The sequence below is a fragment of the Lolium rigidum genome, chromosome 4, assembly GCF_022539505.1.
Source record: "Lolium rigidum isolate FL_2022 chromosome 4, APGP_CSIRO_Lrig_0.1, whole genome shotgun sequence".
NCBI lineage: Eukaryota > Viridiplantae > Streptophyta > Magnoliopsida > Poales > Poaceae > Lolium > Lolium rigidum.
The window spans coordinates 17,267,094-17,280,631 of NC_061511.1; the positions used below are offsets into that span (position 1 = coordinate 17,267,094).

The following is a 13,538-nucleotide window of genomic DNA, read 5'->3' on the forward strand; positions in this document are numbered from 1 at the left end:
CCGGTACGGCCATACCGCATGTCCCGGCGGCCCCGTTTTGCGCAGTTGGCAAATTAAACGGAGCCAAAAAAATCGAGCGGAGCCGCGTGGCGTCATTTTATGTGTCCTAGTAACCACTTCAAAAGACGGAATTGGGATACGGCAATTATCTTGAAAAACCCTTCACGAGTAGGGCTATCACGTCCGGAGTTCTATGGCTTTTAGGGGGAATGAGTAGGAAACGGCCCGTTTCACCACATAGTTTGTCGGAACGAGGCCATATTTGGCACGTGCGTGCACCTTAGGATGGGAAGCAAGGCCCCTGTCGCGGATTTCCAATCCGAACCACGGGCGATGGTTTTTCCATTTTCGGGGTGCCGGAAGGGCTTTTTTTGTGAAGGAGCTACATGGTGCGCATTTTAGTATTGCGCGAGACCTCCGCGCAGCGGTGAGGATACCTCCTACGCACCACCTATCACATGCCGTATGCGCGCGGTAGCCATCTGGGAATCCCTCCGGCTTCCTGCGGTGTCCCGCCGAATCCGCTGGAAACTGACCGGATTTGAACTGGGGCCACACTTTCCTTGGCTCAATAAATGGAGGGGAAAATGTTTTTAGGTCTATGACGCGTCATTTTATGTGCTAAATGTTTTCCGTTTCGCGCGTTGGCGGACGGGTGCACGCGCGCGCCCGGTACGGCCATACCGCATGTCCCGACGGCCCCGTTTTGCGCAGTTGGCAAATTAAACGGAGCCAAAAAAAACGAGCGGAGCCGCGTGGCGTCATTTTATGTGTCCTAGTAACCACTTCAAAAGACGGAATTGGGATACGGCAATTATCTTGAAAAACCCTTCACGAGTAGGGCTATCACGTCCGGAGTTCTATGGCTTTTAGGGGGAATGAGTAGGAAACGGCCCGTTTCACCACATAGTTTGTCGGAACGAGGCCATATTTGGCACGTGCGTGCACCTTAGGATGGGAAGCAAGGCCCCCGTCGCGGATTTCCAATCCGAACCACGGCGACGGTTTTTCCATTTTCGGGGTGTCGGAAGGTCTTTTTTGTGAAGGAGCTACATGGTGCGCATTTTAGTATTGCGCGAGACCTCCGCGCAGCGGCAGGATACCTCCTACGCACCACCTATCACATGCCGTATGCGCGCGGTAGCCATCTGGGAATCCCTCCGGCTTCCTGCGGTGTCCCGCCGAATCCGCTGGAAACTGACCGGATTTGAACTGGGGCCATGATACGTCCAAAACGTATCTACTTTCCCGAACACTTTTGCTATTGTTTTGCCTCTAATTTGTGTATTTTGGATACAACTAACACGGACTAACGCTGTTTTCAGCAGAACTGCTTTGGTGTCTCGTTTTTGTGCAGAAATCCAACTTTCGGGAAAATCCTCGGAATTCTTGCAGAAGGCCCTATTTTCCAAGAATAATGACGGAGCCAGAAGGGCGAAGGAGGTGGAGGCCCGAGGGCCCCACACCACATGGCGGCGCGGCCCAGGGGGGCCCGCGCGGCCATGTGGTCTGGCCCCCTCGGCCGGCCTCCGACGCCCCCCTTCGGACTACTTATTGGTTTCGACCTAAAAACGCACAGGGAGAAGTTGACATCGCCAGAAACCCTCCAGAGAGCCGCCACATCGCGAAACTCCGTCGCGGGAGCCAGAAGTCTCCGTTCTGGCACTCCGCCGGACGGGAATTGGAGGAGATCTTCACCGCCATCACCGCCAACGCCTCTCCATCAACCAGCCATGTTTCCCCCATCCATGTGTGAGTAATTCCCCCGCTGTAGGCTGAAGGGGATGGTAGGGATTGGATGAGATTGGTCATGTAATAGTCATAAGATTGTTAGGGCATAGTGCCTAGTATCCGTAGATGTCACTTTTATGATATTGTTGCAACTTGTTATGCTTAATGCTTGTCACTAGGGCCCGAGTGCCATGATCTCAGATCTGAACATGTTATTGATTCATGAAGATATTCGTTGTTTATGATCTTACCTGCAAGTTGTATACACATGTCGTCGTCCTGGAACCAATGGCCCCGAAGTGACAGAAATCGGGACAACCGGAGGGGATGGTAGTGATGTGAGGATCACATGTGTTCACGGAGTGTTAATGCTTTGCTCCGGTACTCTATTAAAAGGAGTACCTTAATATCCAGATAGTTTCCCTAGAGGCCCGGCTGCCACCGGCTGGTAGGACGGAAGATGTTGTGCAAGTTTCTCATTGCGAGCACGTACGACTAAATATGGAACACATGCCTATTGATTGATTAGTACTTGGATACCGTTTTATTATTATCTCGCAAATGCCCCTGCTTTGATTGTTACATGAGTTTCTCTCATCCATGCAACGCCCGTTAAATCCGTCCCTGTGCCTACAGTATTTTAATCCTGCTGTTTACTATAATCGCTACTGCTGTCTTTATTTCACCGCTGCTGTTATTTCACTATTTCCACTGCCATAGAACTGTTACTACTGATAAACTCTTGCGAGCAAGTCTCGTTTCCGGTGCAGCTGAATTGACAACTCCGCTGTTAAGGCTTACAAGTATTCTTTGTCTCCCCTTGTGTCGAATCAATAAATTGGGTAATACTTCCCTCGAAGACTCGTTGCGATCCCCTATACTTGTGGGTCATCAAGACTATTTTCTAGGCGCCGTTGCCGGGGAGCATAGCTTTATTTGGAAGTTCACTTGGATTGATATTGTTCGCTGCAAATTCTCCATTATGGGTAAACCTCGCGATACTAAGATCGCCATATTACCATCCACTACAAGAAAAGGTACAACTCGAGTACCTCTGCTGCTCTTGATTCACCATCCGTGATTGATAAACTTGTTTCACCGCCACATGCTTCGCGTGCTTGGTACTTCGCTGAATCTGAAAATTCTCATAATATTGATAATGTTTCTGCTGTGCTTGATGATAGTGGTTCATTGGGATCTTTTCTAGATGCTACAATTGCTAAGTCTAGACAAATTGAAAATACCGAAACTCCTAATGCTGCTACACCTGTTAATTCACCCGAGTCTCGTTGATTACTCTAGTGATGATCTTGATGAAGATTATGTAGAACTTGATGATGATTTTATTGAAAAATGCAATGCTACTACTGATGCAAGAAAAATTAAAAAGTTGCTTGCAGAACATGCTGTTAGATATAAACCATCTCCTGATCCTAAATTTGCCACATCTCCTATAAACATTAGGGATAAAGATTATGATTTTTCTCTTGATCTATCTCATATAGCTATTGTTGAGAAAACACCCTTTTGTGGTACTGAAAAAGAAAGTGCTCGTTGAACACTTGACTGAGTTATCTACTCTTAGTGGCGTGTTTTCTGATGATGTCAAGATGCGTACTTATTTTGTCGCTAAAATTTTTCCGTTCTCATTAAAGGATGATGCTAAAACTTGGTATAATAATTTGCCTCCTGGTTCTATTAAAAGTCCAACTGATTTGCGTGATGTTTTCTTTCGAAAATACTTTCCTGCTAGTGCTCAACATGTCTGCTTTGCGGAGAATTTATAATTTTGACCAGGAAGATGGAGAGAAATTGCCCGAGGCTTGGGCGAGATTCTGTTCTCTTATTAGAGCTCAGCCTGACCATGATTTAGAAAAGCATGATTTACTTGATATATTTTATAGTGGACTAACTATTGAGTCTAGGGCATACCTGGATAGTTGTGCTGGTTGTGTTTTCAGGAAAAGAACTCCAGACGACGCTGAGGAATTATTGGCTAAAATAGGCCGGAATCATGATGATTGGTCTACACCTGAACCAACCCCGACACCGATAGTGAAGAAGAGGGGTATGATTAAATTAAATGATGAAGATATGAGGGAAGCCAAGAAGTCTCTTAAAGAGAAGGGTATTAAACCTGAAGATGTGAAGAATTTACCTCCTATTGAAGATATATGTGAGACAATTCCCCCTTCATCCATGATTGAGGTACACTCGCTTCAACACTTTACTAGGGAAGATATTCCGTATTCAAAATCTCCTGCTCAATGCTTAGATGAATTTGATAATTATATTGTTAAGCAAGAAAACTTTAATATGAGAGTAGAGAATCATTTAATGGAAAATTCCCGAGCTATTAGTGAATTGCATGGTATTGTGGAGAGAACCTCCAATGATGTTAAGATACTTGTTAAACATTTTCAAATGGTTCAAACTCAAATTGATCAACTTACTAAAGTGCAAAATGACTTGTTGGGAAATAATTCTAAAGAAAAACATGCTTGTGAAGTAACAACTAGAGGTGGTGTTTCTACCCAGGATCCTCTATATCCTGAAGGGCATCCCAAAAGAGTTGAACAAGATTCTCAACTAACTAAAACTAGTGCTCCATCTAAGAAAAAGAAAAAGAAACATAAGAATGTTGTAGAATCCTCTGAACCTGTTAATGATCCTAATAGTATTTCTATTTCTGATGCTGAAACTGAAAGTGGTAATGAACATGATAAAGATAATGATAAGAATGATACTCCTGATAAAGAAGAAATTGAAAAAGAACCTGAAAAGCCTGCTAAAAATAAAAAGTACACTAAAGAAGACTTTATTACTGAGAAGCATGGTAATGAAAGAGAACCTTGGGTTCAAAAGCAAATGCCTTTTCCTGCTAAGAAACTAAAATCAAAGGAAGAGGAACATTATAATAAATTTTGTGATTGGATGAAACCTTTATTTTTGCAAATTCCTTTGACTGATGCTACTCCCTCCGGCCCGATTTACTTGACTCGGCCCATGCACAATTGTAATTTTCTGAAAACCCCCCCACAGTTTCAATTCTTCTCAACAGTGGTCCTCAAATCAAATCCATCTCCCGTCTCCACGTCCACGTACCGCGCCGGAGCTCCGTCCCCGCCGGCCGTCCGCGACCACCGCCGACCGCACCCCCGCCGTCCGTCCGCGACCCCTGCTGGTGAGCCCGCACACCCTCCGGCCGTCCGCGACCGCTCCAGGAGCAGAGGAGGCGGGGCTTCAAGGGAGCATAGGCGTGCTCCCCCGCCGGCCGTCCCCGGCAAGCTCCCCCCCGCCATCCCCGGCAAGCTCCCGCGCCGTCCGTCCCCGGCAAGGTCCTCTGTCGACGGTGAGCCCACATCCCCTCCGGCCGTCCGCGACAGCTCCAGCAGCAGAGGAGGTGGGGCCTCCAGGGAGCAGAGGCGTGCTCCCCCGCCTACCGTCCTCGGCAAGCTCCTCCACCGGCCGTCCCCTGCATCAAGCAGCTCCCTCGCTGGCTGCTCTGCCTCGCCGACCACCACGCCATCCAGACGTACGTATGTGGTGTTCCTGAACGAGCGGCAGCAGCCAAGGCCCGACAAGGGCGTCACAAACACCTGCGAGGTCTGCAAACGCAGACTCCTCGACACCTTCTGCTGCTTCTGCTCCCTGGTGCAAGGTACGAATGTATCTCTGATCATTATCAAGATCTTGACCATAGATATTCAGGAATGTACGGCATCTGCAATTGAAATATAGATCATCATATTTATGAAAAGAACACGCAAGGCATTTCCCAGAACATTTGATAGCCATACTTGTCAAATTTGCAAGGCAATTCTCTGATCATTTGATCGCTTCGTCCTTCATGCTGTCCTCAAAGCGTGGCCTGAAGCAGCAAGAATAAAGACAGTTTAGAGCATGCTCAATTTATTGGAAGATTACACGTACTGATCTAATCTACAGTACTGACAAGAAACCAGGTGTTGATTGATGTCCAGATGTTATACAAGCCTGTCTAAATCTACATGTATCGTTTTTGGACTGAACCAACACAAGCTGTAATGAACTAGTGGCACACTCTGGCTGCTACCATCAGAAGCAACACCTATCAACGACTATTGCACACTGCATGTGGTGTGGATTACAATAACATGAACACCATTTGGTCCTAAGTATCACAAGACTGAAACTACTCATTTGATCTGACCATACGCAGGCATTGAATGCCAGCTTGTTCACAGAAAATACGATGCAGCATCCCAAAGAGCAGTGTAGGTACCAGTTCACATAAAGCTATATATCACACAGAACACATCAACGCTATTAACGGATTCATATCTGTCAAGGCCCTGACAAAGAAACTTGTACTGATCTAGTCTTCAATACTGACAAAGAAAAACAAGCCTGATTGATGTCCAGATGTTAGGCAAACCTGTATAATTCTACCTGTATCATTTTGGACAGAACCAAAGACAACTAGTGGTACACTTCGGCAACTACTACCAGAAGCATCACCTGGAGGAAGCCAGACCTATCAAGCCAGACCTATCACCTGGATCACCTTTGTTAGCACTGTCATCCTCATCTTGCCATTTATCCCAGTGAACCTTCAGGGTGACAGCCGCCTTGCTCTCCTGCAAATATAAACAACATTAGCATCTATGAAAATATGCATTATTCCTTTGTCACTACAGACGGCCAACCACTGCAGGTTTGGTGATAGTACAATGCTATATACCTCAGCTTTATCTCAATCTCAACTTTTGGTTTCTTTTGATGCATTGTCCTAAAGCTGTTATAGAGGTACTGATACTTTTGGTTTCTTTTGATGCATTACTGATACTTTTTGTTCCTTTTGATGTAGGTACGACAAGAGGAGATGGACCTCGATCTCAACTTGCCTCCACAAGTGGTGACTTATTTGGACCTTAACTTTAGTCCGCATGAGGAAGAGGAAGAAGATGTAGAAATGCCTAAAGCCGAAGATGTGGAAATGCCTGAAGCTGAAGATGTAGAAATGCCTGAAGCTGAAGATGTACAAATGCCTCAAGCCGAAGATGTGGAAATGCCTGAAGCTGAAGATGTGGAAATGCCTGAAGCTGAAGATGTAGAAATACCTGCTGCACATGCACAAAGTAGAGAGCTACCTGATAGTCACAGATTCGCAGCATACATCGCACTGAAAGCTCTTGGCAATGACAGGAAAATTGCGAAGGCAGATAAAGAACTTGTAGCTACTCTTCTAAAAACAAGTCTAAGCACAATTGAAAGAATTTGGAGAAAGGGGAGAGAACAAGAGATAAAGCAGCTAGAGGTTGATGTCTCAAATCAAAAGAGGGGACGTTGTGGACGAAAGAGAGCAGATCTTGGTTTGTCAAGGATGCCTTCCATTCCTCTAAACAAAAGATCTACACTAAGGGCACTTGCAAGGGAATTGGGTGTCGCCTATGCCACCTTGCAGAGAAGGTTTCAATGGGGTAAAATAAGACGGCATACAAGTACCCTCAAGCCAGCTTTGAAACCAGAAAACAAGATTGCTAGGCTCAAATTTTGCACTTTAATGATTGATCAAACAACAACAGCCGAGGCAGAACCATCTTTCCTTAGTATGGAGAACATAGTTCATATAGATGAAAAATGGTTCGACATGACAAAGAGGAGCAGAAAATACTATCTACTGCCGGAAGAACAAGACCCTGTGCGAACTATTCACAACAAGAACAGTATAGGAAAGGTTATGTTTTTAACTGCAGTGGCCAAACCCCGGTACAATGAGCAAAAAAAAGTCATGTTTGATGGGAAAATTGGAATCTGGGCATTTGTTGAAGAAACCGCAGCCAAGAACAACTCCAAGAATAGGTTGAAAGGAACGATGGAACTAAAGACCATCATAGTTACTAGAAACGTAATGAGGGAATTCCTTTGTGAAAAGGTAATTCCAGCAATTGCATATCTATGGCCTGATGATGAGGGAACCATATTTATCCAGCAAGACAATGCACGAACGCACGTTCTTCCAAATGATCCAATTTTCCTAGCTGCTGTCAAAGAATCTGGACGGGACATTAAGTTGCTGCAACAGCCTCCAAACTCACCTGATTTGAATGCCCTGGATCTTGGCTTTTTCAGCTCCATACAATCCCTGACAGTTCAGTATGCCCCTACCACACTAAAGGAACTAATTGAGTCGGTTGAACAAGCCTTTGATGGTTATGATGTGGACACACTGGTTAGAGTGTTCATAACCCTTCAGACTGTCATGATCGAGGTGATGAGAGTTGAAGGAGATAACACATACGATATAAAACATATGGGAAAAGTGAAGCTACAAAGAGAGGGAAATCTACCAATGATTCTAGCATTTGACGGTACATACTATCGGAAAAGCTTGGAGATTATAGCAAATCATGAGGCGGCATTGGATTCATTGAACAAGCAAGATGAGGAACAGAAAAAGGATAACAAGATGAAGGAGCACAATATAAAGAGAAAAGCACGCCGGATAGGCCCTCGGGTCATTGTGGATAATGAGACAATAATTCCTGGAAGTTTGTATGCGACATGGTTGGACGACCCATCAGACCTCGTCTCTAGAAGACGTCGAATCAGCAGTTTAAGTCAAGAGATTGTTGTCAAACTACCATCCCAGCATGAGATACAAGAGTGGAGGCAGCCTATGTAATTATGTCCTATGTGTTGTGATTGTGTCCTATGTGTTATATATGACATTAAGCAAATTGTATATTTGTGGTCTGAATTGGTGTCCATTAATATTCATTATATTATGTACAAAGACCCCACTGTCTACAAATATACCTAGGATTATCTGGGTGATTTTTAAATACTGTCACGCTGTATGGATTCAACTGCTATTTGAATGTTTCAAAAGGTTCACCTGGTGGATCCCAGCCTTGAGACAATAAAGAAGTGCAGATTTATAGATGTTGACAGAGACTAGATCTCAATGCAGTCATCTAGTTTATTGGCTTGAGTAGAAAAGAATAAGGTAGCTAGCCGATCAAAAAAATGCAGAGTGTCCTCACCTTTTATGAAAGACAAGGATGAGCTCACGTTGGATCCAATGTTTGCGGATTTCCCATTACTTGCATCTTCCCCTCCAGCTCCCACTCTCAAGCTGAAAATATGCATAGTTCCTTTGTCACTACAGACTGCCAACCATTGCAACTTATTTTGTGTCTAGGAAGAAACAATGCAACAAGATTCTCAGATCATTTTGTCTCTAGGAAGAAACAAACATCTTTCTCTGCAAGTTCCATTGAGCTACAAAGGAGCAGAGCACTGAGTTACCTTCTTAGTTGTCACTTGCGGATTGACCTTCTGAATCACCACCTCTTCCTGTTTTGGTGCCTCCAGCCTGCAAACAAGCCTATATAATTATTTCCTATGTGTTGTAAATCGATTGTATATAAGCATCAGGTTTCTGTGAAGGTTCAGATAGGTCTAGAACAAACATCAGTGCTAGAGCATCAGGTTTCTGATTGTATATAAAGGTTCTGAAATTTAAATGTGTACTACACTGAAATTCAGTTCAAATACAGGCTGAGTACATAATTAATAATGAGCAACAGTGATGCAACTTGCCAGTTGAGTCCTACCATTACCGCACTATAAATTAGGAACATGTCAGGCTGATGAATGAATTGCTATGTCCCCATACTAGCAAAACAAATAGACAGACTCGTAGGCTACCTTCTGGCACAAATAGACAGACTCGTATGCAAAAAATCAAGCTTCAGTTCAGTGCACAATTCAATCAGACTCGTAGGCTACCTTCTGGCACAGATAGCCCCTGCTCCCGAGCAGACTGGAACCAATCTGCCGAGCGGAGTAGCACTGCAGCTTCTGGTTGTAGTCGGAGAGCGTCTCGTAGACAGCTCTGAGCTTCCTGTCCTCCTCGTCCTTGAAATCTCCCTACGAGTTGGGAGAAAAGCAAGCTATGAATCAACTATATTCTCGTAGATTCAATTCCTACTGCGTCGAGCACAAAAGAAGCAACATCAAACCTCTAGATCCGACAGGGGATTGGAGAAAAAGGCAATTTACCTTTATCTTGGAGCCACTGCCGCCGAAGTGCATCTTCTTGCCGGCCACGAACTCCATGTCGAGCAGCTGGCGGATGAGGTCGGAAACCACGGACGGGAGAGGCGCGGATGAACTCGTAGGCTACCTGATAGTCACAGATCCGCGTGCTACGGCCGCAGGAGTGGATTCAGGCCGCAGGAAAATGCAGGATTCGGCCGCTTCAGGCGCCGGACTGTAGGAAGATGCCGGCTCTGCCTGCCGGGGCGCCTACGTCGAGCACCACCTTGTGAGATTCGACCACATTTTCCGGCGTATCCCGCATGTCCGGGCCCGCCGCGCCTCCACCTGCCGCCGCCATGAGGAGGACGGGAAAATCCCAACCTTTCTTGGCGGCCGTTTCTTCGCAAGCGGCATCAGCGCGGGAGCAAGGCAGCAAGGGAGCAAGGCGGCGGCAGCGCGGCGAGGGTAAGCAAGAAAGCGCCTTGGGGCGGAGGGGCGGCAGCGAGGCGGCGGGGGCGAGCGGTTGGAGAGCAGCAGCAGAGCGGCGGAGCGGCGGTAGGACGCACGAGGAAGACAACCTAACGGGATAAGCGGTGGGAGGACTTCCAACTATGTCGGAAAATCGTCAAGGGGATTTTTGCAAAAGATCCGTCACGTCAACTAAATCGGGCCGGAGGGTGTATTAAATTGCCTCCTTATTCAAAGTATATGAAAGATATTGTTACTAACAAAAGGAAAGTCCCCAATGAGGAAATTTCAACTATGCTTGCTAATTACTCCTTCAATGGTAAGATTCCAAAGAAGCTTGGAGACCCAGGTATACCGACTATTCCTTGTTCCATCAAGAATAATTATGTTAGAACTGCTCTATGTGATTTAGGGGCAGGTGTGAGTGTGATGCCTTTTTCTCTTTATAAGAGACTTGATTTAGATAAATTGATACCTACTGATATATCTTTGCAAATGGCTGATAAATCTACTGCTATTCCCGTTGGTTTATGTGAAAATGTTCCTGTTCAAGTTACTCAGCATTGCTTGATATTAACTGATTTTGTTGTGTTGGAGATGCCTGAAGATGATAATATGTCCATTATTCTTGGAAGACCCTTTCTTAATACTGCAGGGGCTGTTATTGATTGCAATAAAGGCATGGTTACTTTCAATGTTGATGATAAGGAACACACTGTCTATTTTCCCAAGAGGATTGATAAAGTATGTGGAGTCAATACAATTTTTAATGTGAAAACTATCAAAGTGGGATCCATTGATTGTCCTATATATGAGCCTAAAGAAGAATATCAAACTCTTGTGATTGGATCCATATCAATTCAATATAAGGTAACATGATTGATTTGAGGTTTATTTCTTCTTATGCCATATAAAATTTATTTGATAGCAAGACTTGATCAACCTTGTTAACAAGTATATTTTATTGCATTAAAGAGCTAAACAACACTTCTTTCTTTCTCTTTCCTTCCACCTATTTTACTTGCTGTAGCACTTTTGTTTTGCAATATGCTTTAGTCATTTAAGATTTTAGAAATCATTTTCCTGCGCAGTAATCATTAATTTAATACCCAGAAATGTGCATTTTTCAAAGTTCTCTAAAAATTACAAAAATTATACCGTTGGTCCTATTTTTCGACGAGGCACCTGGGAGCACCAGAGGATGACCTGTGGGGCACCAGGGGTGCCACACCATAGGGCGGCGCGGCCAGCAAGGGGCCGCGCCACCATGTGGTGTGGGCCACCCCTTGCCCCACTTCATCATCTCTTCCTCCCAGCACCTTCTCTCTCCCGAAAAAACTCGTACCAAGTTTCTCTCACTCGTGTTTCTGCTCAAGAACTCGCGATTTTTCGATCTCCTTGCTCAGCCCAGATTGCTGTCTGAAATTTGGCACATTTACTCCTTGGTATGTGACTCCTTTGATTGTCCAATTAGAATTTCATTTGGTTGAGTATATATTGAATATTTTGCTGCTGTAGATGACATGTTTAGTGAGCTTGCATGCTTGTTCTAAGTGGTAGAAATTAGTTTTGATGCATGTGTAGTACTCTAGCAAGTTCCTATAGTAGTTCCCTTCAATTACACACCTAGAAATCAAATTTTATAATGATTGTTGAAAATTTCAGAAAATGGAAAGAGGTGTGCCCCAATTGAACCAAGAAGAATTGGAAGTCCAGCAAGTTACGAGAGTCAATCGTGAGGAGGGAGTATACCCCTCTTACTACCCATGCGTGGACTTTATGAGAAGTGCGGGGATTTTACAAGATGTGCAAACTCTAATCTCTCGTGCAGGGCTGAGTGGTTTTGTTGAAGGAGAGCCAAGACAATATGTAAAATTAACTATGTCTTTTGTGCAGGACTTCAAGTTCAATTGGTCGCGATCTGACCCCATGGTCCAGTATAAAATTTACAATAAAGCTGTCAACTTGCCATTTAGTGTTTTTTGTGCAGCAATTGGAGTACCGCAATGGGGATCCTGCGAGAAGATCAGGGGAACACCGCGGGAGCTCTCAGATCTTTATACAAGGATTTGTAATGGGAGGAGCCTCTCCAATGATGATGGTAAGATTAGTAGCATTCAACATCCAGCCATCCGCTACTTTGCCTATTTCATTACAAAGTGCGTTCTTGCAAGAAGGACTGGAGGTAAATTATCTGTCCCAGACTTGGCTTTCTTAGCTGCTTCTTTGCAACAGGATAGGACTTATAATTTGGGTGCTTTAATAGCTTGTAGACTTGCTACTAACCGTGAGAAAGGAGGAATTTGTGGAGGTCTTATCGCTTCTCGCTTATTAGCTATGCATGGTGTAGAACCTCACCATTTAGATGTTCCGCTTTCTATAGAGAAGCTTGATATGGTTTCCATGATTAGACATGAGTTTATTTCAGATGCATCTAGTTTGAACAACCTGCATTATAGGATAACCTTGTATAAGAAAAGTTGGAGTATAACTAAGAAAATTGAAAAACTAGTACGATTGCCTGCACCTGCTTTGTTTAACCTTGATGCCAGGAACGGGTGGTCGATCACAGAAAATGAGCTAAATGCATACATAGAAAGAGAAAGCCGTCGCGCGAGGGAAAATGCGGAGGAGACCGAGGAGCATCCCGACTCTTCATCCGATGCAGCAAGCTCCTCATATCAACATCATGGTCACGTGGAGCCTCCACGATATTCTTCTGCACAGGGGCCCTATTACCACTCCATGTATGATCCACCGGCGTGGAACTCCGACCCTCGTTGGGAATGAACTCCACTTAGGCCAAAAGCCTAAGCTTGGGGGGAGGTATACCGACATCACTCATTCTTTGCATATTATGGTTGCTGGATACTTGTACATACTTGTTTAGTCTCTTAAAGTGGTTTTCTAATGAGAGGGAGATGATATGTGGGGAAGTGCTGTCCAAAAACAGATTCTGTGCTGTTACCAAAAAAATTCGTACGCACAGCCAGAACGTTATTTTGAGTTGCAAATTTTTGAGCATGTTCCCCAGATTGTTATCTAACTTTCATTAGTTGAACACTTTTTGGTCTGAGCAATGGAAGATTTTTGTTAAATTCGATTTCTGTACTGCTGTCAGGATTTGGCAGATTTCTGTCATCCTGCTTTTCTGTGTTTCTGTTAGTTTGCATTCTTTTGTTTTCGTTTTGTTTCTTTCCTAAAACACAAAAAGACCAAAAATATTTCTGTTGTTTCTCTTCACCATTTGTTTATTTGGTACCTTGCTCTTAGTTTGCTTTATTTGCTATCGTTAGTTTGCTATAAGAAAA

The 13,538-nt window shown here is 44.4% G+C and overlaps 1 long non-coding RNA gene across 3 annotated transcripts; it reads right to left on the minus strand.

The window, feature by feature from the left end:
• Positions 1–5,273: 5,273 nt before the first annotated feature.
• Positions 5,274–9,994, minus strand: LOC124708626. Of its 3 annotated transcripts, XR_007005231.1 has the most exons (6): positions 9,781–9,994; positions 9,508–9,648; positions 9,025–9,091; positions 8,760–8,851; positions 5,532–6,350; positions 5,274–5,382 (listed from the first exon to the last, which is right to left on the minus strand). It is a non-coding gene; the product is annotated as an uncharacterized LOC124708626 (long non-coding RNA). The 3 variants fall into 3 exon arrangements; XR_007005229.1 differs by lacking the exon at positions 9,025–9,091; XR_007005230.1 differs by lacking the exons at positions 5,274–5,382; positions 9,025–9,091 and adding an exon at positions 5,387–5,455.
• Between the last annotated feature and the right edge of the window lie 3,544 nt (positions 9,995–13,538).